A 27,312-nucleotide genomic window follows, 5' to 3' on the forward strand; every position below is an offset into this window, starting at 1 on the left:
CAAGGAATCAATAGGATGAACAACTAATGTCTGTGCTAAGTTTTATTGCTTAATAATGTTTTATTTATCCTTTATATATTGAGGACACTCAGTGCCCATGTCTGTTTCCATGTGTATTTGAAGACCATACCTAATTTTCCATATATTTTTAGTGCCATAAATTTTGAAGGTAAAACCATTCAGGGTAACCTCCAGAGAGTGAAACCATGTCTTTAACACATTTCAAAAATTACTCTATGCTTTTGTTTTGCAAGGCCTCTTGAGCAGGCACTTATCCTGCTGCTTGTTATGACTTTCCCTTCCCCTTTGTTTCCTTGCCAAGTTGGCTTGGATCTTGTGTGCCAACTGATTTACCTGCATGGGTTGCACTTTGCTGTATGGTTTTCCCCTTTGGAGTTATTGCTGCTATTCACAGCAGTGAATTCACCCTAGTGTAAGCAGCCCATACTTTCCACTAAGCCTTACCACTTATATGTGTTTTCCAGCCAGGGTCCTCTTCAGTTTCTAGAGCCAGGAAATGTAAGCAGGCAGAGAGTGGTGGTCAGAAATGGAGAGACAAATGGCTTCATTGCTCTCACTCTGAACACTAGAGTGAAGGGAGCAAGTAGCTTTGATTATTTTTATTTTCAGTCTGGTCCATTAGGAGACACATCCACGTATATATACCAAAGCTGTACAAAAATAAACAAAAATTCTGTGAAACTACATTATTGTTTTTTAAAAACCAGGATGTAAGAGGAAGCAATGAGACATATTGGATCTGATTATCAAGCATATTACTAAAATGGTTGTGAGACTTTATTCATAAATGTCATTTTAAAGTGATTTCAGATGAGTATAAATGTCTGTGAAATTGCTGTTTTCACTTAATAAACCAGAATATTAACATAAGAACAATGTGATATATAGTTCTCAGAGTAGCAACAGAAGTTTGGTAATGTACCAACTTTTCAGTAAATTATATAGATAATTAAAAGTCTAGTGTTGCTTACCTTAATGTACTTCTACATATTTTATGTAAAGCTTTATCATGAAATCAGCTTCACATGAAGGAGAAAAAAAGTCTTACTCTCCAAACTGAAACCTACTAGTGTCATTTCCTCAATGAAATATATCAATTCTGAAAGTCAGCTTCCACTAATGTGCTCACTGCAACATTATTGGTGGTAATATACTTAATTAGTGAATTTTATATAAGATTGATTTTATTCACAGTAGCTTGATCTGATAAAATCCTTCATTCCAATTCATTTAATAGGTAGACTATAGAAACTACATGAATATTACATCCGTGGGCAAAGAGATTACCCCACAGTTAACGATTCCCTTGGGTTGCCCTTTTCTGACAAAGGCTCAGAGCCAAAAAGTTCTGTTTTTTTTTCCTTCCCTCTGAAATAAAGAAACATTGCTATGTAAGAAATGAAGTGCTGTGCTCTTTTTGTAACATTTGGATTCTGAACAAATGAGAACTGAGAAAATTAAACTAATCTCTGAAACAAATATGTTTGTACTGATGAAAATATGGATTAGAGTACAAAAAAACCCCCAAACTTAAACAAACCCAAACCAAAGGACTCCAAAGGTTATTGATATGTCTGCTAAATGACTCATAAAACATATAGAATTGATGGGGTCAGAGGAAAAATTAAGCTTCTTAAAGAATGCTGCAAGGAAAGTTTTTAAGTCAAACAGTGGTGTCTTTTGGTGCATTGCTTGTGCACATGAAAGGCTTGACAGCTTAAAGAAAATGTCTAACCTTTAATAAGAAACAAGAAATCCTGGCCTCAAAGTCAAAGTATTTATTTTTGTCCTGACAAGAAACATGTTTTAAAAAGGTTTAATATTCAGGCTCTTTGAATTTCTTTTCCTTGCTCTCCAGTTCCTGGATCTGCCAGAAGTATGTTTTTATTCTCCTTGGCTGGGCTTATCCTTATAAATCCAACAGGGCCAAGGCTCAGACTACGGAGCATTATTGATTAGTCCCTATCAGTCACGGCTGTAGACTTGGTGTGGACTTCGCCTGTGCTAACCTTCCCATCTTTGACAATGCCTGGGCAAGGTTTGGGTCATGAGCCTATCCCTGGCATGGTACTCTGGCTGGATGTCTGGGTGCAAGCTGTGCCATGCCAAGGCCAGAGAATGGGTTTGCCTTGGTTTCAGTTAATTTTACACATACAGTTTCTGAATGACATTTGCTTCCAACTCACCGGAAAGGACACTGAAAGGAACTTAAGCATTTTCTACAGATTCCCCCTCCCCCCCCTCACGGAATCACAGAATCCCAAGGGTTGGAAGGGACCTCGAGAGATCATCTGGTCTAACCCCCCTGCAAGAGCAACAGAAAAATCCCTATTGCTTTACAGTAGACATAATAAGTGGCTTTTGCAATTAAATAAGTACCTCAGCTTCCCTCACGTGTTAATCAATTGCGGCATACGGTCATTGCTTCATATACTGCTCCAGTGGAGTAGGTCATTTACTATAGAAAAACTTCAACCCAACTGTATCTGCTGTTTAGGTTCTAGACATCAACTTCTTTTATGGTTGTATTTTCCAAGACTGTGGAACAAGAATTATAACATGTTTTGTGATCATGGGAATACAGAAAATAGGAGTAAAATGAATAGTGACCTACTTTTATGAAAATAATTGGAGCATATCACACATGTTTGTAACATAGAAAGCATATTAATATTTATGAGGAAGTACCTTTACTTTTGAGATAAATTTAAAAAAATATTTTAATATTTTGGCTTTTTCTTTTTCGTGTACCAGGTCTCTAATTTAAAACTGAATAACATAAATTATAATTAATCAAATTCTAGTTAAAAAATGCTTCAGATTAACTGTAATATGTTTAACAGAGAGGAATAGTTTCATCTAATTTCTTCCATGATGCCTTGATGAAAAACAAAATAATAAAGAAACCTGAAACTATCAAAAGATATTTTCCATAATTTTTCAATTTCATATCTTTAAAACCTTTAAAGTAGTGATGATTTGAGTTCCATAGTCAAACATTTCTTTTGTAAAGAAGCATGAATCAAAATATAATTTTTAAGTTTAACCATGTTTATATGCATGAGTGATTATTGTATAAGGAGATTAATAATAAATCACAGAGAGATTTATAAATAAGTTATCCATGGGAAACTGAGCTAGTGCTGCCAATTTATTCCTTTACTTTGTACATATTGGATTGTCATTAAACTATTTAGTTGTAAGCTATCTAGTGTTTAATTCCATATATCACCATTTTATGAATTTAGGTAATAGATGTGGTGAGCTGCGTAACTACTACTCACTGACCTGCATGGCAATAGCTTTAGTTAGGAGACCCACTGGAGCTATGCATCCAGGTAGAGATGTATACATATAGATATACATATATATGTGTGTCTGTGTTTGTGTGTAATCTGTATGCTTACTGTCAATCAGATTCTTGCCTTGCCTTCAGCTGAAGTTGCATCAAACCTCAAGACATAGCTACAGACTGCTTAGTACTATCGTTTGTCAGCTACTATTGACAACTTCATTAGATTTCTGCATTGAAAAAAATAACATTTTTTCACAATAAATTGAATGTGAGGTGCCATGATTCTGAGGAAGGTTATGATGGGAATTACTAAGGCTGTCAGATGTGGTCTGTAGCTAAAGACATTATCTGTCAGCATTAGGTCTAAATCCATATATTTCTGCCTGTTTCTATGAGTGTTTGTTGGCCATATGTTCACCTTGCTCGTTTCAGTGAAGGTATATGTTATTAGGAAAGTATAAAACCAGAAAAAAGAAAATGAAGAAATAGAGTGTGATGTAAATCATACCACACAGCTGTTTTATGATCCTATCAGTTTGAGAAAAGAGTAAAGACAGGAAGGCTTTTTGAATCTAATCTTACATTGTCCATCTGTTGTAGCATATGACGAGAAGTCAAGCTTCTGAACTTTTAGGAGCCATTATGGATCCTTGGCATGGATCTGGCTCTCATCATACAGCCAGTGTTGATACTTCCACTGATTGCACTGATTGACTGTTGTGTCATATTATCCTTGGCCTTTTCGACTCCCTCACTTCAGGGGATATCAACACTAGTAATCATCAGGCAGAGCTCAATTGATTATCTTCAGAATTTTCTCTGGCTATTGACCATAATGGAAAAAAATTGTGCCTCTGAATTATTCAGAATGAAAACATACACAGAAGAAATCAATAAGACACATCTGATATTAAAGACAAATTAAAGCAGGCAGTATAGCATGTCTTGGGGCACCTGCTACATGCAAAGAAGAAAGCATTTTAGAGGTAGACTATTTTCTTTCTTTCTTTCCTTTCATTCTTTTGTATTATATTTTAGCTGTCAAAATTAACATCTTTATGAATTAGGACATTAAAGGTTTCTTTTCACCTTGTTCTTTGTAAACGTTAGAATTTAACTTCAGACTCTAGCACAATAATTCCTTTTTTGTATCCCCACAGTCTTTTTAACTTAAATGTAACATGCCATGCTGGAGGGATAAAATTATAGAAAAATGTTCAGGTCAGAAAAATCACATTAACAAATATCTAGAGCTAGGCACTAAGCCTCTGAAGACTTTGAAAGTGTTAGAGATTAAACTAGTGAAGAAAAATGTGTCTCTCTCAGAAATACGTTAGCAGTGGGAAAATGTCTTCTATATGAATCACAGATGTGATTTTTCAAGATCTGTGAAGGAGGGATGGCTTGGGTTTTTTTTGGTCAGTATTATTGAAGAGTCATGTTAGTTTTACTCTGAGTTTCTGATTCAAGACAAACTACATGGAGAATGGTGATTGAGTGGGTGTCGTGTAGTAACCCTGGTTTTCCACTGGTAAGATTCAAGAATTGGTGTCCTTAGAATATTCTCTGATTGCAAATCTGCTATGAGTGTGGTAAATTTATCATCAAAGACTTCAGAAAGGTGTGCCATGCCTGTGGTTTGAAACAATCAAGAGAACACAACACAACACTTGTGGCAATGGGCAGCATTGAATCTCAAGCTGAACATTTTCAGCACTCACTTGGAAATTGGTAGTGGGAGCTGATTCCTTGCTCCCTCACCTCATGGAATAATACCTTTTTTCTTTTTTTTTTTTTTTCCCCAATGTTATTCCATTGTCTTTTTCATAGTGAATTTTCATTTACATGGGATTGAGAGGCACAATAAAAATAAAAAAATTATACAAAGGAAATGTAAGCAATATAAAAATGTCTTCTAATGAATCAGACCCCTTTCCTCAAAGTATGAAAGAAGGGTAACTGCTGCTGTAGTAATTAATGCTTACAGGAAATAGAGTCATAACCAGGATGATACACCAACCCCAGAAATAACAGCATTGATGGCTGAATGGTCTTCCAAAGAACTTGCACAAATGGAATTTGTTTCCGCTCTTCACTGAAATTCATATGGGCTGTTCAATGCTATAAAGCTAAATGGGTTTTTATTCAGGATTTTGGAGGATGGCTTAAAATATAAAAGGACCTGAAGATGGTGTGTAAAAGGAGAAACCTGAATGATTTCTGCTATTAGTTTGTCTTTTACTGGGAAATGTGAACAGGCTTAAGCTGTTAATACCAGTACATTTTTACTGCAGGAGGTAGGATTTTAAAAATATAAATTATTGAGAGATTCAAATAAAATATTTAAAGCTACTTAATGTGTTAGGTGCCCAAGTTCTCTTGATCTCAATGGAAAATAGGCACCTAAGCTGCTTAGCTGTTTAGAAAAATCATTCTGGAATCCCATCCTCCCAAGTAAACACCTAAATACACATAAAAGTCTGGCTAGAAATGCACAATGAGCAGTGGGGGGACTGTACACCATGGCTGGGAATCTTTTTGTTTAATTTTACACACTAGTCATAAATTTAAGATAGTTTTAAAAACAGAAGACTTTAGTGCCATCAGAAATGTTAAAGGATATGCGTGTCAGCTCCATAGGATTGCCAGATGTGATATAGGACCTGAAGAAAACTTATGCTTTCCTGGAACTGCAGGTTGAGAGTAGAAGAGAGAGCGACAGTTATTTCAAATAGTAGCGGATGTGTATGTTCAGGTAACTGACTCTCATGCTAAGGTGACTAGCTTAACTTAATCCATATGGCTGTGCTCACATTTCCAGATCAGAGAGCGTTTCTGAGGCCCTGATTCTGTCAAGGTTTGAGAAGGAAACCTGTGACCACTAGCTGAACTGGAACTGTGGAGAGCCACCACAAGTAAGACTGAGCATGGCCCAGGGCATTCGCCTAGATCTCTTCACTGACAGGACCAGAGACAGTCAGCTGAGACTGGTAAAACACGAGAAACATGAGAAATGCATATGCCTTGTAAAGATAGAGTGGGTTTCAAACTTAAGTTGCAAAGGTTCAATTTTGCACTAATTTGGTGCATATGAAACCACCAATTGCAATAGTAGCTGATACTGAACCATATTTAAACCAATGTTTTCTGCTTGGGTAGAAAATCGTACTCCATATCAGCAAAGCGTGGCTGCCAGTTCCCTCTTCATGTTGCTTGAAACTGCCTTTTTTGCTTATTTCTTTGTCCGAAATGTAATCATATGTTATGATATCCTATGCATCCCTGTGACAAACTGCTTCTAAAATCTATGCTACTGTTTAACGCAAACACAAAAAAGTGTCTCTGTTTTCAACTTTACCCATCATTTCTAATGCTGTTTTTCAATCCTGCTTAAACTTTTTCCTCCTGAAATGGAGGCAGAATTTCACATCATAGTGAGTTGACCCAGTGGCAGGGGATTACTAAAATTCTTATTGCTGTAAATGAGAATTCTGACTATTGAACCAAGGAAAATATAGTCAGTTCTACAGAGGCTATTAAACTAGTGGGAACTGCTTTGCAAAACTTCTTTTGAAAAGATTTAATGCAGTTTCACACAATAGAAATCTTTTTTTTTCTGTTAAATTCTACTGAAGTCTTTATGTTGGTCAACTGGATCCACATTAGCACAATGAGGATACATCTTTAGCAAAGATGAAGCTCTAGGTATTGTCCCAGTGATTGCTGCCACATTACTAACTGCGGGAACATCAGTTCCTACATTTAGCTTATGGAAGAGGTATGATGGATTTTTGCATCACAAACCCAGTGCACACATGGGCGCAAAATGTGCCTGCATTCTTTGTATCAAACCTTGTTATTGCATACAATGAAACTTAATATTTCTTCTTTGTGCAGATGTAGAGTTTTTGTCTCAGTATATGATTCTTAGGAGATGCTCCTCTGCGAACAGTTAGACATGAATAAAGCTACAGCAATATTTATAGAGAATTGCAAACATTGGAAAAATAATTTGAATGTGAAAGAATACAAAAAAGTAGTAACTATGTAGTAAAATATGTAGGCATGGCCCTGAGTAAAGGAGCTAAGGGACTAGATGATTGGCTACTCGCAATTCCGATTTGCACTGTTGTCAGAGCACAGAGGTGTTGAAGAGGTGCTCTTTGATCTATGGCAGAAGGACGTGAAAACAAAGTGAGAACAGGTCAAAGCAGAAAGAGAATATGGAAGGAGCAATCTCAGCAATTTCGAAATACTTCCTATACTGTCAAATAAGTGAGTGCCATCTCAGTTTGTTTCTGACATTTCTTTCAGAGTGACCAATTAGGTCTTGATGAAACAAACCCTAAAAGTCATACTGGAGTTGGTTAACTTTGGCTGACAACATAGAAAAGACTATATGCAGATTTGGTTCCCTCTGTTCTACAAGCATCCTTACATAACAAAAGCCCTGTCTGAAGTATGTGACAGATACTTCCACATTATGCTATGAAAACATCACATTGCTGGGAGAAACATACTGTTTTGGACAGTCTGAGGTAAACAAAATAAAACCAACAACCCCAAAGCATAATTATTATGTTCAAGGGCCACAAAGGCAGCACACAGAGACTAGGCAGCTAGCTGCAGGACCTAATATCTTAGGTCACCACAGGTCACCACTGTGCAGGTGGGCAGTTGGCCTTATTCCTTAGCAGAATGAATGCAAGCCAGTCTATACCATATAGCCTAAGGGATGAGATGATTACAGTATCACAGTATGTTAGAGATCGGAAGGGACCTCAAAAGATCATCTAGTCCAATCCCCCTGCTGGAGCAGGAACACCTAGATAAGGTTACACAGGAACGTGTCCAGGTGGGTTTTGAATGTCTCCAGAGAAGGAGACTCCACAACCTCCCTGGGCAGCCTGTTCCAGTGTTCCGTCACCCTCACTGAGAAGAAGTTTCTTCTCAAGTTTAAGTGGAACCTCTTGTGTTCCAGTTTGTTCCCATTGCCCCTTGTCCTATCATTGTTTGCCACTGAGAAGAGCCTGGTTCCATCCTCATGACACTCCCCCTTTATGTATTTATATACACTAATAAGGTCACCCCTTAATCTCCTCTTCTCCAAACTATAGAGACCCAGCTCCCTCAGTCTTTCCTCATAAGGGAGATGCTCCACTCCCTTAATCATCTTAGTTGACCTGCGCTGGACTCTCTCCAGCAGGTCTCTGTCCTTCTTAAACTGAGGGGCCCAGAAGTGGACACAATATTCCAGATGAGGTCTCACCAGGGCTGAGTAGAGGGGAAGGAGAACCTCTCTCAACCTACTAACCACCCCCCTTCTAATACACCCCAGGATGCCATTGGCCTTCTTGGCCACAAGGGCACAGTGTCGGCTCATGGTCACCCTGTCGTCCACCAGGACCCCCAGGTCCCTCTCCCCTACACTGCTCTCTAACAGGTCGTTCCCCAACCTATACTGGAACCTGGGGTTGTTCCTGCCCAGATGCAGGACTCTACACTTTCCCTTGTTATATTTCATCAAGTTATTCCCCGCCCAGCTCTCCAGCCTGTCCAGGTCTCGCTGAATGGCAGCACAGCCTTCTGGCGTGTCGGCCACCCCTCCCAGCTTAGTGTCATCAGCAAACTTGCTGATAGTACACTCAATTCCCTCATCTAAATCATTGATGAATATATTAAATAATACTGGTCCCAGTACCGACCCTTGAGGCACTCCACTAGATACAGGCCTCCAACTAGACTCCGCCCCATAGACTACAACTCTCTGGCTTCTCTCCTTCAGCCAGTTCACAGTCCACCTCACTACCCGATCATCCAGACCACACTTCCTCAATTTAGCCGCAAGGATGCTGTGGGAGACTGTGTCAAACGCTTTGCTGAAGTCAAGGTAGACCACATCCACCGCTCTGCCATCATCCATCCACCGTGTTATTTCCTCATAAAAGGCTATGAGATTGGTCAAGCATGACTTCCCCTTGCTGAAGCCATGTTGACTGCCCCTCATAACCCTCTTATCCTTCATATGCCTTAAGATGGCACCAAGGATAAGGTGTTCCATCACTTTCCCAGGAATGGAGGTGAGGCTGACTGGTCTATAGTTACTCCGGTCCTCCTTCTTGCCCTTTTTGAAGATGGGAGTGACATATGCTTTCCTCCAGTCCTCAGGCACCTCTCCCGTTTCCCAAGACTTGGTAAAGATGATGGAGAGCGGTCTAGCAATGACCTCCGCCAGTTCCCTCAGCACCCGCGGGTGCATCCCATCTGGACCCATGGATTTATGGATGTCCAGATTGCTCAACTGGTCTCTAACCCATTCCTCATCGACTAAGACAAAAGCGCTCCATTGACCTGACTTCATCTGAGGTCTCAGAGGTACAGGGCTCTTCAGGACTGCCTCCAGCAGAGTAGACAGAGACAAAGAAGGCATTTAGTAACTCTGCCATCTCTGTATCTTCTGTCACCAGGGCACCCGTCCCGTTCATCAGCGGGCCTACATTGCCTCTGGTGTTAGTTTTATCTGCCATGTATTTGAAAAAGCTCTTTCTGCTGTCCTTGATCCTTCTCGCCAGCTTTAATTCTCAGGAGGCCTTAGTCATCCTAGCTGCTTTCCTACATCCTCTAGCAGCAGCCTTATATTCCTCCCAAGTGGCCAGCCCTTCCTTCCATGACCTGTAAATTCTCCTCTTCCACTTTAGCATACCCAGCAATTCCCTGTTTAGCCACGCAGGTCTCCTGACCCTCTTCCTTGACTTCCTACATGTCGGGATGCTCTGATCTTGAGCTCGGAAAAAGCAGTCCTTGAATGTCAACCAACTATCTTGGGCCCCTTTATCTTCAAGCAGCCTAGTCCATGGGATTTCCTCTAACAATTGCTTGAAGAGGCCAAAGTTTGCCCTGCTAAAGTCCAGGGTTGCGATTCTACTTGCTATTCTACTGGCCCTACCACACAAGATCCTGAATTCCACCATCTTGGGGTCGCTGCAACCAAGGCAGCCCTCAACCTTCACTGCTTCGATCAGACCCTCCTTGTCAGTGAGGATGAGATCCAGCAGCGCTCCTCTCCTGGTTGGCTCATCCACCATTTGCATGAGGAAGTTATCATCCATACACTGGAGGAACCTCCTGGACTGCGGCTGGGTTGCCGAGTAGTCCTTCCAGCAAACATCAGGGAAGTTAAAATCCCCCACAACGACCACAGCCTGTGACTGTGAAGCTGCTCTCAGCTGCCTGTAGAAGGCCTCGTCAACTTCCTCACCCTGATTCGGTGGCCTGTAACAGACCCCCACAACAGTATCGCCCCTGCCAGCCTGCCCCTTAATTCTCACCCACAGACTCTCAACTCGCTCGTCATCTGTCCCCGGACAGAACTCAACGCATTGTAGCTGCTCTCGCACATAAAGAGCAACCCCATCACCCCACCTGGCTGGCCTGTCTTTCCTGAAAAGGACATAGCCCTCCATGACTATATTCCAGTCATGTGAGCTGTCCCACCACGTCTCTGTAATTGCCACCAGGTCATAATCTCCTGACTTAACACAGGTTTCTAGCTCCTCCTGCTTATTTCCCATGCTGCACGCATTGGTGTACAGACATTTCAGGGAGCGAGCCGAGCACACCGATTTCACCCTAGGATTACAGGAGGCCTCCCAGTCTTCATCAATTCCGGAGCGCTGTCCCACTGAGGCAAGCCCAGCTACAACCCCATCCCCCTTCGAATCTAGTTTAAAGCTCTCCAAATGAGCCCTGCTAATTCTTGCCCCAGCATCCTTTTGCCTCTGTGTGATAAACCTTTCCCACATGCCATTGTCCAGACTGGTGCCCTATAAAACCAACTGTTATCAAAGAATCTAAAGCCCTGCCTGCAGCACCAGCCTCAAAGCCAATCATTTATGGACTGAATTTTCCCATTCAGTCCCACATCATCAGTGGAAGATGGAAGGAGTGAAGAGAAGATCACCTGAGCCCCAGAGTCTTTCACCATCTGCCCCAAGGCCCTGTAGTCTTTCTTCATCCCCCTCAGACTGCGGGAAGCAGCTTCCCCCCTCACCTGTCTGGAAGACTAGCAGCGGGTAGTAGTCTGTCAGGTGCTCCAGGTTGGGGAGCGCCCTGGTGATATCCCTGATCCGGGCTCCAGGCAGACTACACACTTCCCTATGATGAGGGTCAACTCTGCATATCGGGCCCTCTGTTCCTTTCAGAATGGAATCACCTACTACAATGACCCTTCTTTCTTTCTTACCAGAGGCAGTCTTGAGGTGTGAAGTCGACCCCTTTTTCCTATGTGGCCTTGTAGACGGGCGTTGCACCACATCCTCACCTACCTCTCCTTCAAGGTCCAGGGCCTCAAACCTATTACAGAGGGACACCTGGGGAAGCGGGGCAGGAAGGGAGGAGGGCTGCCCACGACGCCAAGCCAGAACTCGCTTCCAACCCTCATCATCTTTTTGGTCCCCTACCTCTGGGGCAGCTATACTCAGCAACGTATGTGTAACATATGTTGTCTACATTTGTACAGAAGAGGTGGGGAGAACCACTCAAGTCTTGATAATAGTGTACATACAGCACATCTGTCTCATACTTGAACCTCAACAAGTTTCATATACTCCTCAATCTGTTTTGCCTATATTATCTGGCCAATACCTCTCCCCATATGTTTATGGCATTTAAATCCCATGGAAAAAGCCTGGATCCTCATATCCTATTTCCCAATTAAGGATTACCTTATACACTGTAAAAAGTGTTAACACCTCTCCTGTTTCCTTCAGAATGAAAAAAACCTAACTCTAACTAGAAACCTATATTTGGAGATGGCTTCAGAATTATAGATGCCATATGGTTATAATCATAGAATCATAGAACTGTTTAGGTTGGAAAAGACCTTTAAGATCATCAAATCCATCCTGAAGCATGTTTTCCTTCTGGTCTGGATATATGGACTTAACATATAAGCTTAAAGTCATCTCCTTCTCCATGGTATTTCTTACTCAATGATTTAGGTGGCCTATTGCTCATGTGCACATGGAGCATGTTTTTAAGTACCGTACTGTTTCTTCCCATATGCTGAATAAGCAGTAAGATTGATGGAAGTTACAACTGCAATGCTGATGTTGTACTCCATTTGTGATTTTAGCCTGTAAATTTGCTATGAAACTATTTTGGATAATGTGAGGCTCATAAATTTTAGACTGCAAAAGTAGATTAGATGATAGGCTTAGTTTCCATTTTTGTGGCATATCTGAGTTAGAGAAAACAAAATAGAAACTGTGATGAGAAGTGTCAGATAAAGAACAGCATTCACCCTGTAGATTTCTGAAAGCTGAGAGAGGAAGCTCATGGAAGTGCATCCTTTCTTCTCTTCACCTGAGCAGTGACTGCTGGCAATTGTCAGAGGCAAAATAGGTCGGTAGCATGTCTGAAGTAAAGCAGCCATTTTAAATGCTCCTAATTGACTTGTGGAACTGTAAGACTGGGAAGTGTCAAATCTGGTAGATAGTTGTTTATGGAAGAGAAGGTGGTAGACAGTGTTAATGTAAGAAGAGCAGTTTTCATGTTTTCAGTCTGAATATTCTCCTTGGCCCTCTTGAGTGGATGAGGTGGGTTTAGCTAGTCAGCAGAATAAAGAAACGTAACTGATGTTAGATAACAATTCTAAGCAAAGCTTCTGCTGAATCTCATCTGCTACCTAGACAGTGGAAACATTTTTGGCTTCTTTTTTTGCTGGGTGTTTTCAAAGTGACCATAGTACTCATGCTGTTTGAATCTCATTTCAGCAAAAGCTCGGGGATATAAAATATAAGCTTCAATATAATTTCACATATCAAGACATGCTAAACATCAATAACAAGAGAAGTCTGAGCTGCGTGTCTTACTGCATTTTACCAAGTTAGAAGGTCATTCATTCATTCAGCATAAGTCCATTGCCAGTGATTTCTGGCAGTGGAAGTGATATAAAACCATATTACAAGAACAGGACCAGTGGAACATTTTAAAGAAATTTATTCAAAATTATTTCCGAACTGACTGTTTGAAATGCTCTGGAAAGTTGTTGGATTATTGCTAGAGAGAGATTTTCCTGTTACAGGGGAAGTGATATCAGGTGACTCCTTCAGTATGGTATGACATACAACAACTAGTTACAAAGCAGTAGTAATGGTCTACACCAAGGATGTAAACTGCATGTTGCAAACCTAAATGTAAGGTGCTTGAAGATGAAAGTGAACGCAAGACCTGCATGGTATTTCCATGAAACTTTCATACCTGCTCCTATGAAGGAGGTTGTTAGCTTTATGAAGTTTTACATTTTCACAAGAAGAACAGCATATTAAAAAAATAGGGGCCAGCAGAAAGAATCATATTAAAGGTATTTGCCTCCATGACTTATAACAGGATTCTGGGGAAGTTAGAAATAGTCCTATTATTTAATGAGGTCATAGAGTGCTGGTGCCTACATAAAATTTAAAAAGGGAATTTGTTAATTAGACATGATGACTACTATCTTCAGAAAAAAAAACACATTACTTTGGGAATATTTTGTTATTGTTTACTATTTAGCAGTTCAAGAAAACCCTATTTAGCAATATGTAATTGTTAAAAAATTGTTTGGAAAAAAATGAACTAAACTGAATAAACACAAATGACACTTCTGTCTTTAACAGACAGCCTGAACAGTGCAGAGTGAAGGAAACTTCCTATCCCCAAACTGGTTACACAGATATATTGGTAAAGTCTCAAACGCAGATGAGAAATAAAATTGACCTTGGAAAGAAACCAAAGGATGACATCATTGGCTTAATGATTCCAATATGCAGTCTAAATTGGAAATGGTAAAAAGAATGATACAAACACAAAAATTGTCATAAGAAAAATAAATAATTAAGGAGAAGTTTACTGAATTTGAAATGCTTTAACTTCATATGCTGTTAGTTTTGTTTATGACTTTCTGAAATTAGTGAAAATGAAGGAAGTCTTGTGCCTGTGCCTTCTTCTTCATTTCGATGTTCTCATGTCTCTGTATGCAGGAATTCATTATTGCTAAGTTCCACAGTTCCTTTAAAAAATTGTAGACAATGCATTTACTAATAAAAAAAAATCAGTTTACAAAAATAGTTTTAAATGAATACTACGCTTTTGTGGCTTTTCATGACATTCATCAAAGCTGCATATAAAAATTTATGTTATGAACTAACTACTCTCTGTCCTGTGATTAAAGGGCACATGATGACCTCACGAACCACCCTTTAGACTTCCAGTGCTTCTGGCTTTAATATTCTGTGCTAGATTCACAGATCTTTTCTACAGATGCTAAGCGTTCAATCCTGAAGGCTCCACTTCATCATCAGGTAATTAGTATTTTCATTAACTTGGTTATTGTCAAGGAAAATGAGCCTTGATCATCTAATTTTTCCTCAATGAGTTGAATATTGTAATATATCTATAATTAATGTGTTTTATGCCACAAACGTGTAATGGAGTGGAAATCTGAGCCTGCTCCCAGCAGTCACTGTCAGTAAATGTTTGATGAATAAACAGAGACTTTCTAATGGGAAATGGTGGCGACTTTTATAAGCAGACACAATAAAGACTTTATTAACATACTTAAGAAGCATTCTGGGAAATAGAATTGAATGCATTATTACTGTAGGCTCCTTTTGTGAAAAGTAAATTTTACTGTCCCCATAACAAATGTTTGCTTGTTTGATGTAACTTGTAGTGTCATGCTTTTATGGACCATCTTTCAGTGTAAATCTGTGAAGCATTTTAAATTAGCTATATATTCCTCATAGGTCTATGATCTAAAAAAGAAAAAAAAATCCCTCTGATATTTGTATAAACTAATCACTTATACACCTGGAAAAAGAAATAAAAAGGAAAAAATAATACTTAGCAGATATTTGAAAAGTCAAATTACAGTGAAAATCTTGTCAAACTGAAAATGTATTGTAGGTGTTCAGAGAGTGAAGAGAAGCTGGGGTGGAATGGCAACTCATTTGCAATATCACATCTGCTATAGCTAAGACTAAATATGTCTTTAATATGTATTAATGAACAGATCCAGATGTAATCTCAACACGCTATAATAAAGAGCCAGGAGTGTCTCTGACCTAGTCAGGAAGGTATTTGCTTCTAGATCTGTTCCAGAATGGAAACTAAAATTGTATTGGCTCAGTTTTCAGAGGTGTGTCATGTACACAGCTCATGCTGCAGTCAGTGATAGCTGCAGACTGTAAAAAACACAGCCTTCAGAAAAAAACCCCAAACCTTTCCTTTTTAAATTCACCCCCCCCCCTCCCCTTTTTTTTTTGGCTGACATGGTGTTTGCCTTCCCAGAGCACACTGTATCTCTGTATCTGGGGATCAACAATTTAGCTAAGCAGGAAAGACACTTAAACAGCGTCTATTGCTGTTATGCAGCTAAATGCAAGTTCTGCGTCCTATTTGCATGCAGTTCAGAAGCATTCTGTGGCATTAATGCAATGTGATAGAGAAGGCAGGAATAAAAAGAGTAAAGGAGAAATGATAGAGAGTAGGAAGCAAAAGGAAGTTTCCCCTCAAAGAAAATTAGAGGACAACTGTGAGGGTAAGCAGGCTTGCCGGTCGTTGCTTCTCTCTGCATCCCTGTCATGGGACCTTCAAATACTCCCTGCTCTGAGCCACCAGCATCAACAACCAGTACTGCCAGTGAGCATCTTTGATACTCAAGAGTCCCTGACTGACTGACTAGAGAGGCACAAGCACAGGCTGGGAAAGTCTCTCATGCTACCTGCCCTGTCCTGAGCAGTCCAGAAACAGCTGGCAAGGTCAAACTTGAGAGCACGCTCTGGGTCAGGGGTTGTAGACACTGGAGAGCTGGGTTTGTTTCACACATCTGAATGGAAACTTGTCAGCCCTACCTTGTGGAAAGGACTCTGCATGTCAAGGGTCTGATACATCTGACCTATTTTAGATGTCTACCTCAAGATTTCTGAATCAAGCTGCAATGAATTACTTCAACATCTTTCTTTGATTTTTATTTTACTCAATTCAACTTGTGTAAAATAATGTTAAGAAAATTAAGTAATGTGACTGAGAGCTCTGTTCATTCCAGCTAAATTAGACACCCAGATGGGGGTCCAAAAATGGCATATATAGTCAACATAACTTTGCGTTAGCATCTTCATACACAGTCCTCTTATGCATTGTATTTGCCTCAGCTCTTACAATCTACAACTGGGAATGAAATTATCCTGACCTCTGACAAGAGTAATTTAGATATAAAGCTCAAAAAAGAGATCTTATATTCTCTGAAACTTTCAGGATTTAAATTTAAGGTTTTTTTTTTTTTTTGAGGTATGTTTAAGTTAATGTCAGAATACCCATTTATATTTTTTAAATTCACTGTCAGCTCCAATTATTGAGATGGATGAGGTGCTTTAAAACAGATGGAAAAAAAGAATACCAAAACCTTAAAATCAAAACACCAATAAATCAATATATAAGACATATTTTAGTGCTTTCTGGTATCATGAAGAAAGCCCAACTAATTTAAATAGTGGTCCAATTTTCAGAATGTTGAAGGAAAGGTATGTACTGTTCTGATGCAAGAAAACAAGCTAAGTAGAATGTTGTGTCATTACTATCTTAAAGCGAGTGTTGGGTGCAATCTGGATTAGTTTGAAAGTATAGGGATTTTTGGCAGGGTTTTTCACTGCAGTCAGGGTTGTATTGTTTTCTCCAGTTTCAGAATATGGCAGCATAGAATTTACCCAGAGGTTCTCTTATCTAAAAGCTTATTATTTTGTATCTGAAAGGCAAAATGAGAAGAAAGTATTTTGCAGGCCAGAATTAGATATTATTACAACACATAAAATTCAGGTTCATCCTCTTGTCCCCACTAGAACTACTCAAGTAGAAGACAGCAGACCACTGAACATCAGCAGCACAGCTTTGAAGCACAATGCTGTTCTCAGTTACAGTGCTATTGATCTAAATATCTACATCTTTTTTTTCTAGTTTCTACACTGTCGTTACTGATACTAATATTTGATCCAGTCTTCTAACATGAGGTACATATATTTCTACAGACTTCATTGATCTTATATAATTTTTAGAATGACCTGATATTTGGTAAGATATTTACCTTTGAAAAAGATACTTGAATTTTTACAAAAACAAATTATTGAAAGTATATGTTAATGACTTTTATGAAAATTCTTAATTAGAAATAAATGAAACAAACATGGCAATGAAAAAACAAAGTAATATTCTGTTTTCTATTTCACTGAAAAAAGACAGAAAAGAAAAAGGTTGGCAAAATAATGCATATAAAGGCCAGATATCTGTGTCCTGAGGCCATCAGGCACTTCCCTAATGGACTACAGAATGTGTAAAATAATTAATCATGTGGAGCAGGTATTACCAGGGTTAGAGATGGGGTCTTCAGCTTTTAATGGAAATGCTCTGTGATTGAGCTGGGAAAAAAAACCTTCTGTAGTTTGAAGAGAAGGGCATCTGTCATACTTAACTCATAATAGTTTAGGAGCACAATAAAATACCAGGCATGGTTCAGCACTTTTATTTTGTGGGGTATTAAAACTATATATAATAAAGGAAAAGTACAAATACATAGGGAACCACTTTCTATGGTAGTGTTCAAAAATTTCAGTAGGAGGAATGCTTAAAAGGTTAAACTCAAGCTCTCTGGGGTCAGATTTGTTCCCTGACTAGCAATACAGCTCTCTGACTAATTGTTCTGTATATACTTTTAAAAAACTATGGTGTTGTTTCTACCTGCCTGTTTGACAGGTTGCTGAGATAGAGTGAAAATTGATCAATTTATTAATTTCTTTGTTAAAGACCTAAACACAATCAGCATCTCTTAAAAATAATAAAATTAATATTAACATTTAATTTAATTAACATTTAACATTTTATAGGCAAAGAACCGTATTAAGACTGAAGAACTTCAAAGAGAAACACAATTAACACAATATGCATAAGTAGTATGCAATCTGTCCCTCTGGTGGAGACGCATTATGGTACAGTCTTCAGTAATATGATCCACAACCTGTCGTGATTCCCTCATGATACTTTCCTCATTTATTGCACGGGATAGGCAGTTTTCATTATTTCAGCAGTTCCTTTAGATTTTCTGTGTCTCCACAGGTCAACAAGTGAATCTAACCCTTATTTCTTCTGTGCCCTTCTAACCCTTATTTCTTCTTCTATTTCCATCACTTGTCTAACAGTTTGGGTGTTCAAATGGAGGTGACTAACATTTCTTGAGAGCTTGAACATTATGCGGTACGCAGGGATGGTACTCAGTACTTCCACAGGTTGAACTGAGAAGCTTCCAAGTGGATGCTCATAAAATGAGAGTACAATCCACTGAAAATCATACAGTTTGAGAGTATTAGTCTACAAAAGAATAATTACTAGCCAGTAAGCCTGAAAAAGCAAGATATATTTAGCTGTGCAGGAGATTTGCTAGAGGCACCATAGAAAATACTTAAAGGTTTTCATGTGAAATACTGGATACAAGTCAAACTACACACAGTAAAAAAAAAAAACCACCAAAAAGAGTCCAATCTGTAATAGAAAGAATAAGTTAGTGACATGCTTTCACTTGTCTTTGTACTTTCTGAGTCTGTTCAGAATCAGAAATACAAGGGTTGAAATATCACAGTATCACAGTATCACAGTATGTTAGAGATTGGAAGGGACCTCAAAAGATCATCTAGTCCAATCCCCCTGCCAGAGCAGGAACACCTAGGTAAGGTTACACTGGAATGTGTCCTGGCGGGTTTTGAATGTCTCCAGAGAAGGAGACTCCACAACCTCCCTGGGCAGCCATTCAGCAGGCCACTAAATATCTCTCTTCTACCACTTTTCATTTGTCCTACTATCAACATCACCCTACTCCTCAAAATTCAGGGAAGCAAAGCCAAGTACTGTAATTCATCTCTTCTGCACATACCCAAAACCAATTTTTTTTGGGGTCATAATCAATTGACTAATAGTCAAATGAATATTTAAAGAGAATCCAAACTTGTGAGATTTCCAGTTCAATATAATTACACTTTAAAGAATCTAAATTATACTAGTATTCATATTTTTTGAGGGGTTTTATTGAAGCATTAGCATCTTGATCCCACTCAGGACAAATTCTAAATTAGCCAGTTAAGGAGAAAAGCAATTAACTGGAACATGTCAACATAGCAGCAATATATGTATGAAACAGAGGAAGAAACATTCCCATGTAGCCAAATTTAGGATCACATTGAGCACCTGGTTGCACCGGTCAGACCAAAAGAATGTATGAGAAGGACTGGTAGCAGAACACAAAATTATTAACATTGCCTTCCAGCTTGAGCAAGAAATTCACCCCATTCAGTGCTACCATCTGAGTAGAACTGCAAGAGTGCTAATCTTATACAGCAACTCACATCACTTTATGAACAACACTCTTGCAAATGTAGGTGAACGATGCAGCCTCAGAGGCTGCACATTTCTCACTCCTGCTGCCTTTGGATGACCTCTGTATGGAAAGAAAGGACTGCCTGCCAAGAAGGAGGCATCTGGAAGGTACTAGGAGCATTGCACTGGAAGGAAAGAGGAGGTGAAAAATATAAAGGATCTGTTTCTGAAGGGGATTAAACTCTAATAGAAAGTATAAAGGGCTGGACTTCTGCCCACATGAGTTAATTGTAGTTTTGACAGTCATTTCAAGAGCTGTAGTGTCAGGCCCCTGTGAATTAACAAGTGCTGGAGAATAGGAGAGAAGTAAATAGGCTGTTGATCACAGGAGTAAATCTGTTTGTGCCTAAGGGTATGACTGAGCTATGATTTGACGTGTGTATACATATTCACACTAGCTTTACTCTAGATTGGATAGACACGACATAGGGTGTCCAGGGTTGTGACAACATATACATCAGCACTGGCTGCACAAGCTTGCAAAGCAACAGGACACTTTCTGAAGCAGCTGCCATCCCCTGAAGTGTGTATTGCTGCAGCTTTATTCAGATATAGCTGTATCCCCTCCAAGTATCATTCCCCAAACCACTGGAGGCATGATGTGAGTATTTGGAAGCTCTGGGATTTACATGAGGGGTGTTTCAACATCTCTAGCATATGGCAGCAGAGAAGGTAGCTGATGTTCAGATTTCATAGCATGAAGCCTGTGCCATGCTGTTCAATTTCCAATACACTGATGATGCAACTAAACAACTATGTTGTAACAAAACATGCATTCATGAGTGTGCATGTAACTGTATTTGCTTGAATTCTTAACAAGATAGATATATAAAGAAGAGACTAAAGGTACAATCAAACATTCCTTGACCTTTTAAGTGCAATGGGTTAAGCTGGTGTGACGAGGAATGAGGCTGGGTGTCTGAACGTCACAGCTGTGGCCCAGTGATAGGCAGGCTGGAGCAGTGGAGAAGAATGGTCATATGATGGTAGTTGAAGTGTCAAGGGGGTACAATTTATTGAAAAGCAGATCACAAAGGAGAAAATCCTTCCTGCATATTATTAGTGCTATTGATTGATTTATATAGTGCATTTCTTAAGCAAAGCTCTTTATAGAATTACAAACTATTAAAGCTGAGTGAATAACTCACAATGAATAATTTATCCCATGAATTTAACCTTTCTTTCTGCTCATGAAATAGCCACAAAGAGATCACTATTTCCTTAATTATTCAGTGATTTTTTTAATGAACTTTTAAAATACTATGAACTGATCACCAAGAATGTTCTGTTAATACAAGATAACCAAGGTTTCTTTGCATCCTGATTGTTTAGAGTCAACCAAACTTGTGGCTAACAAAAGCATGTACGCTGTCCTATGCAAATCTGGTGGCTTGTGGTACATGTTTACTACACAGCACAGTGCTTTGCAGAGATAGCTCTGCTTTTACTGAATAGGCACAGTTTTAGGAGAGAAAGCTTGAGCTGTGTCAGCGTGGAGCTCTCACCCTGCTATCTATCCCTATCTTTGTGAAAGACTTAATTCTACTACTTGAGGATGCTAAGAAGTTGGAAGCATGGAGCTGCAGGATCTTGTGGAGATGTGGGAGCCTCTCTGGAGCCCCTACTCAGTGTTGTGCAGATCAGGAGTACTTAGAGATATTCCCTGTGTATGCCAATCCAGATGGTTCTGCACCTGGGTGCCTTTTTTTAAATCAAAGCCTGAATTCATTGTGATTCAGCATAAAGCACACGTTGTGTGTTTGGCTTTTTTTGTTCTGTGACAGGAAGAGTATGTAAAACTCTGAATTTCAAAGATGTGCTACTCTAAAATTCCTTTTCCGTGAATACTCAGGTAAGTAGCATGCAAATCCATTATTTGACATATTTTTGCCAAGATAGTTTCATTCCATAAAAGTTGGCAGAATGTGAACATGAAAGAAGACAGGACTGAAAACTGTGACAAAATAGCTGAAGACATGTGCTGTGCACTGTGCACTTGACACAAACCAGCTATCCCGTAGAATTCTTCTACTTAATTTGTATGATGACATCAGTCATCCCTGAGGAAAAAGAGAACTAAGCAGTAATACAAATGGCAGAATCACTGTTCAATTTTTTGGGGAGAAGACTGTCTTCTGAAGAGGAGTGGGAACTGAGGTTTCATTAGGAAATATAAAGAGGACTAGGTAGCAGCTCATTTCAACCTATCATCTATAATGCAACCATAATTTTTGGAGGTTAGGGGTAGGTTTTAAAGTTACATGTAAATGATCACCATCTTACACTTTAGCTCATTTCCTTTCAGGCTTTGCCACAGGACTTTGAAAAACTGTTTTACAATTTTCACGCTGCATAGATGGAGAAAAAGTGAACTTCTAGCACAGTTCTGTGTTCTGGCAATGGACAGTTCTTTTTCAGTTTCAGAACAAACTGAGATTTTTCCATTACTGCTGTGTTCTAATGTAGTGGTAAACAAGATTGAGGAGTAATGTATTTTGAAGCTGCTATTGAGTGTGTTTGTCACTACTTCCAGTGACACCCTGAGTATGGCAGCAGATTAATAATTCACCTGTGACAACACAGTGCAGTCTTTCAATGGAGTAATTCAAAAGCAGATATTAATAATATGTGTAGCTGGGTTTTTTAAAGAACTTGATTTGGTATAAGGAAATGCAAACTCCTACTCTGAGATCTCTACTGAGCTTCCAGATGGAGAGGAGCCTGTCTGAGTCTTTATTTGTCTTCATTGACAATTTTTCGGACTTAAGAGGATAATTTTACCAAAAAATGGCATTAATTGCTCTGAGATCTGGTTTCTGTCAGCCATTTTGGCAGACTCAGGGGAGCTTTTTTGGGGTGATCTCCCAGTGGTGGGATCCATATCTCAAAGATGCAGTTCACACACCAAATTTCTTCTCGATGGAAGAAAACCAGAGGACCTCTTGCATTGCTCCTGGGTTTCCACATCCCACTGCCAAGGTGGAGAAGGTCAAATATAACCACTTCATCCAGAGTGTGTATGAAGTGGATTTCAAGTTCTCAGCAAGAACTTTTTTGATCTCTAAATTCATTCCTATTTGTCCACACCAATTAATAAGATAGATATAGGCTCAGTCAAGGAAAAGGCCAATAACCTAATTTAATTTCAGTTTGAGGAAGGCTGGATGTCCAAATTGAAAATATCATGCAAACAGAGGTAAAACACTGTTCTGACTTTCTGATGAAGTTTAAACCTCTTACATTATTGCCTTTTAAGAAAGTAGCTATGTTATACTATTTTCCTAAACCAAATGCTAATTACAATAATGTCAATCTCAGCAAGCTAAACAATCTCTCCACCTTCATAATATTTAAATAGAGAATTAGATCATTCTGGATAACTGATTATTGTGCACTTGAAATGTTTAACAAATGTTACGAACGTAAGTGTGCATCTCAAATGTATATTTATACTGTTGTTCATAGAGTAATGTGTCTTCTGGGTCCTATTGTAAACAAGCTGTCAAGCTTAACTGGGTTAGCCTGTAAAAATATCTTTCCATAAATAAGTTGAAAAAAATCCCTAACAGTCAAGCAGCCTCTTCTAATGGGCTTGATTGGAAAATACGGGGAGAAAATATAGTAATACAATAATGTAATCCTGTGCAGATCTCTTCTCAAAATGTCAGTATTTGTAACACTGTGATATAGTCAACTTTTGGCTACTTTTCTTTGTTCTCTGCTTGGTGATGTGGAAAATCCATATTCAATTCTGTCCAATCATACCCAGTTTGTTATTCATCTGTTCTAGTTCACTCATGTCCTGCCAACTTAGATATGACTAAAATTATCAACAGAGAGATCAAGAGTGCATTTGCTTGCTACATGTTCAGCACTGCAGCAGCAGAAGAGAAAAAACCCAGCATCAGACAGAAGTGACTTTTACAGACAGCCCAGTACCTGAGGAGGATTAGAAGTAGTACACAAGATCCAGAGATTATTCCCGGTGAAATTATAACAGTGTTAACAGAGATCAAATATAATTTATTTTGCTTCCTTTCTGAGAATAAAATCTGTTGCTGTGGCTGTTTGTCTCTTCTCTGTCACCCTCTTTGATCTACTTTGTTTTCTCATACAAATACTGTATGTAATTATGACATTTATGCCAACCTTTAAAATAAAATCACTTTTGCTTTGAGGAGGGTTACATACTAGTGCTACCAGACTTCTTATAAACCCCGAATAAAATGCTCTGACATTCTAACAGATGAAAAAATAATTATCTAGAACTTATTTCAGAACTTGCTAATTAAGATTATGAACTGCTTCCATTAAAAACTCCAGTTTAGCTTTCATTCTTTTAAAGAACGAAATGATCTGTTTTTTAATCATCAGGATGAAAAGTCTTTTTTGTTTAATTCGCAAACTATTTTGTTTGCTGGAAGTTGCTGGGAAAGAAGTTGGTCTAAAAGACAAGTATCTTATCTCCTCTTTCAAAAGAGATTTAAAAGTGAGTAAATAATAATAAAAATTAAAAAGGTTTTCCACTGGAGGCAGCCTTCAATGAGCACTAGTTAAGTCCATCACTCACTAAAATTTGCAAACTTATAATGACATATTTGGAAGATTTTTCAGATTGCTTTTAGTATATATTAGATAATATAGAAACTGAAGAGTTTCTGTTCCTATATCTCTCTTTAGTATGAACTCATACTGAGATTTAGTTTTTCACATTCTCCTGCAATCACTGCTGGTTGCTTCATTGCCTTCATCTTAGGTAGCCACCAATGTTAACACAAAAAGACACAGTGTGCCACCATTATGACCCCACTAAAAGAAATATACATAAATTTGGGTAATTATAGAAAAGTGAAGAAAAATAGGGACTCGGATATTTTGGTAACATACAATGAACTCTAACAGAAAGTATAAAGTGAGAGGATGAGACTGAGGTTTTCACACACACCAGTGAATTCTTAACCAACTTGAATGCTAAAAACTGTTGCTTTATTTATAAGAATGAAGTTACTTAATGAAGTGAAATCATTCTTCTTCCAAGTTCATAGTATTACGGTTTAAAAGTTCTGTACAGGATAGGGGGCTTGAAGAAAAACACTCCTTCTGGCACTTACTGGGATTCAACACCAAATTTCATGAGTCATACTGAAAAAAACCCTGTAATTTGGCCAGAAGCTACTGACATCTTCTGAAAGACCCCTGCAAGTTATCATCACTACAATTTTTGCCAATGCTTTTTCTGCTGTGTATCGCTGTATGGTACTGCACTGTAGAATTAGTTCTAAATAATTTTGTACTGTTTTTGTTGTCCAGCCTAGAAGCCCCTATCCATGGTTCTCCAAAAACTCATCAGCAATTAATAAATTCCTCCCCTCTATTCTCTACCCTCTGCACAAATGTCTTTGAAACAAATTATGAATATCATGACTTTGCTAAGTGCATTGAGATCTATTTCCTTTTGATTCGATGAATGTAATTTTGTCTGCCTGAGACACATATTAGTTATGCCCCGATATGCTAATGTTATTTGACCTCTTTCTCTCTCCCCTGTTAACAGAGTCCTTCACTGCAACCATGCCATCTCAACCTTCACCTACTGTAGCTCTACTTCCATTTCAAAATCCTATGCAACCTCCTGATTTCACCCACCGTCAGTTTTACAGTGGATGTATCACTATCCGGATGACCTACACAGGCAGGCTGTAAAGCTCTGCTGCCTTCTCTCTTTCTAGGCGCTGGTTTCTCAGTGCACATTTTGAAGGGTACAATGACACATATGTTCTTTCTGTTGTGCCCTGTCAATTTTGACCCAAGCGCTTATGTATTTTTCTACCCCACATACATCTCTCTGCCAACAATATATTGGTGATGCATGTGAGTGCAAAAAGGGATTACTGTTCTTAGGAGGATAATAACCCTTCCTGATGGTTTCATTTTATCTTGTTGAAATTTGAAGTTTTTTACTGGCATTTCCATAATATATTTTAGCAGCACTTATACCACTATTTCCTTTTCCTGTCTCTGCTTCTAATTCTTCTTTCCTTGCCCTGTATTTATAGCTAATAGAGTGCATACTGCTCTACATGGAATCTGCTGCTTTTGTTCCATAACACTGGGGACGTGACCTTAAAATTAAGCATAGAAATAGTAGAACAAGCTAAGACTGAAGTTAGAGGAAGAGGGTTCCAGACTGTTACAGAGCAATTCATATTGAATAGCATTGGACCCATGCTGACACAGTAACAATAAAAAGGAATCATCTGTGGAAGAAAAGATGGTAAGTCACAGAGGGCATATATAAGTGCAGCCTCAGAGCTATAAAAGCCAGACTGACATTTATCACTCTGTGCATATTGGAGCTGTCATGTTGGTCCTCAGATGATCGTGTTACTACCTTCAAGACATTTTTTTAGATATGAAGCAAAGATTAGAGAGGGAATGAGAGAGAGGCTTGCTAATAAGTATTGGGTGAAAGCCACATAAAGGAATTAGCATTTATATTATTTATTGTCCCTTTTTCATCAGTCGTCTCCCTCTTCTTTCTAATTTTTTCCCTCGCCTTGGATTTTTCTAACCTTATGCTGAGAAGATCTCTGTACATTAAACCTAGTTCAGCTTCAGAATGGATTAAAATCAGTTTGACTAAATACTATGTTCAGTGAACAACAAATTGTACAGCTTCACAGATTATTATTTGTGCTAAAAGCTATTATGTAAATATATTGGCTTATATAAGCTTAACTAGGATGACATAGGAATGCAAAGATAGGGCATACATACAGATCTACTGAAGAGATACTTTGTGATCATATCCTCTAATAGAAAACTGCTTATTCTCACTCAGGGCAGAAAAGAACCATATGTCTATTTTAGTGGTTATGTCCTGAAAGGATGCACTTATTCCTTTTATAATATTTTGAAATAAATACATATGGGACCGGTCAGATGTCAACAGTGGCACTGAAAGGAGTATGAATTAGTCACACTGGCACACAGGGCCTTGGAACAATGAACACTGCTCTGGAAGACCCTTGAATGCAAGCCTATTTGCCTCTTAATCCAAATGAATAATTAATGATAATTATCATGCTGCAGTTATTATCTGTGATAATAATATATCCGTAAGGTGAATAAATTCAATCTGCTACTATGCAGAAATGGCAACTCATAATATTCTTAAGAAATACAGATATAATTATCAGTATTAATGGTCAAGGAAAAAAGGGGATTTTTAGATAAAGAATTACAGCAAAAGGTCTAAAGTTTAGTAAGAATGAATTTGATTGCATTATGTTTATTCTTTAGCTGTCATTTCAATGGCACCAGCTTGCAATCTTTCCACAGTTTATTTTCCTAAGACCCATTTAGCAAAAGCTGAAATGTGCATTTGTTCATTATGATTTATCCACAACTTTTCTGTTAGTCCACTGCTAGAGAAAATCAGGCTCAGGATCTTTCAAGCATCCATATGCAAACTGGTCCACTTGTGTAGTTCACTATGCTGGCTATTTTCCCTCTCTACAAAAACTTTAAAGTATTAAAGA

General features: G+C 38.6%; 2 long non-coding RNA genes across 3 annotated transcripts in view; one reads left to right on the forward strand and one right to left on the reverse strand.

The window, feature by feature from the left end:
- LOC133219997 (uncharacterized) overlaps positions 1-27,312 on the reverse strand; it is a 188,096-nt gene that overhangs the window by 35,418 nt on the left and 125,366 nt on the right. The gene's annotated exons all lie outside the window — the stretch shown is intronic.
- Positions 1,734-25,398, forward strand: LOC133219998 (uncharacterized). The gene is made up of 5 exons (XR_009727617.1): positions 1,734-1,795; positions 6,138-6,231; positions 14,529-14,658; positions 21,556-21,623; positions 23,562-25,398. It is a non-coding gene; the product is annotated as an uncharacterized LOC133219998 (long non-coding RNA).

This window comes from Neopsephotus bourkii, unplaced genomic scaffold (assembly GCF_033783945.1).
Source record: "Neopsephotus bourkii isolate Nb327-2 ecotype Australia unplaced genomic scaffold, CSIRO-AGI_Nbou_v1 NB_1394, whole genome shotgun sequence".
NCBI lineage: Eukaryota > Metazoa > Chordata > Aves > Psittaciformes > Psittacidae > Neopsephotus > Neopsephotus bourkii.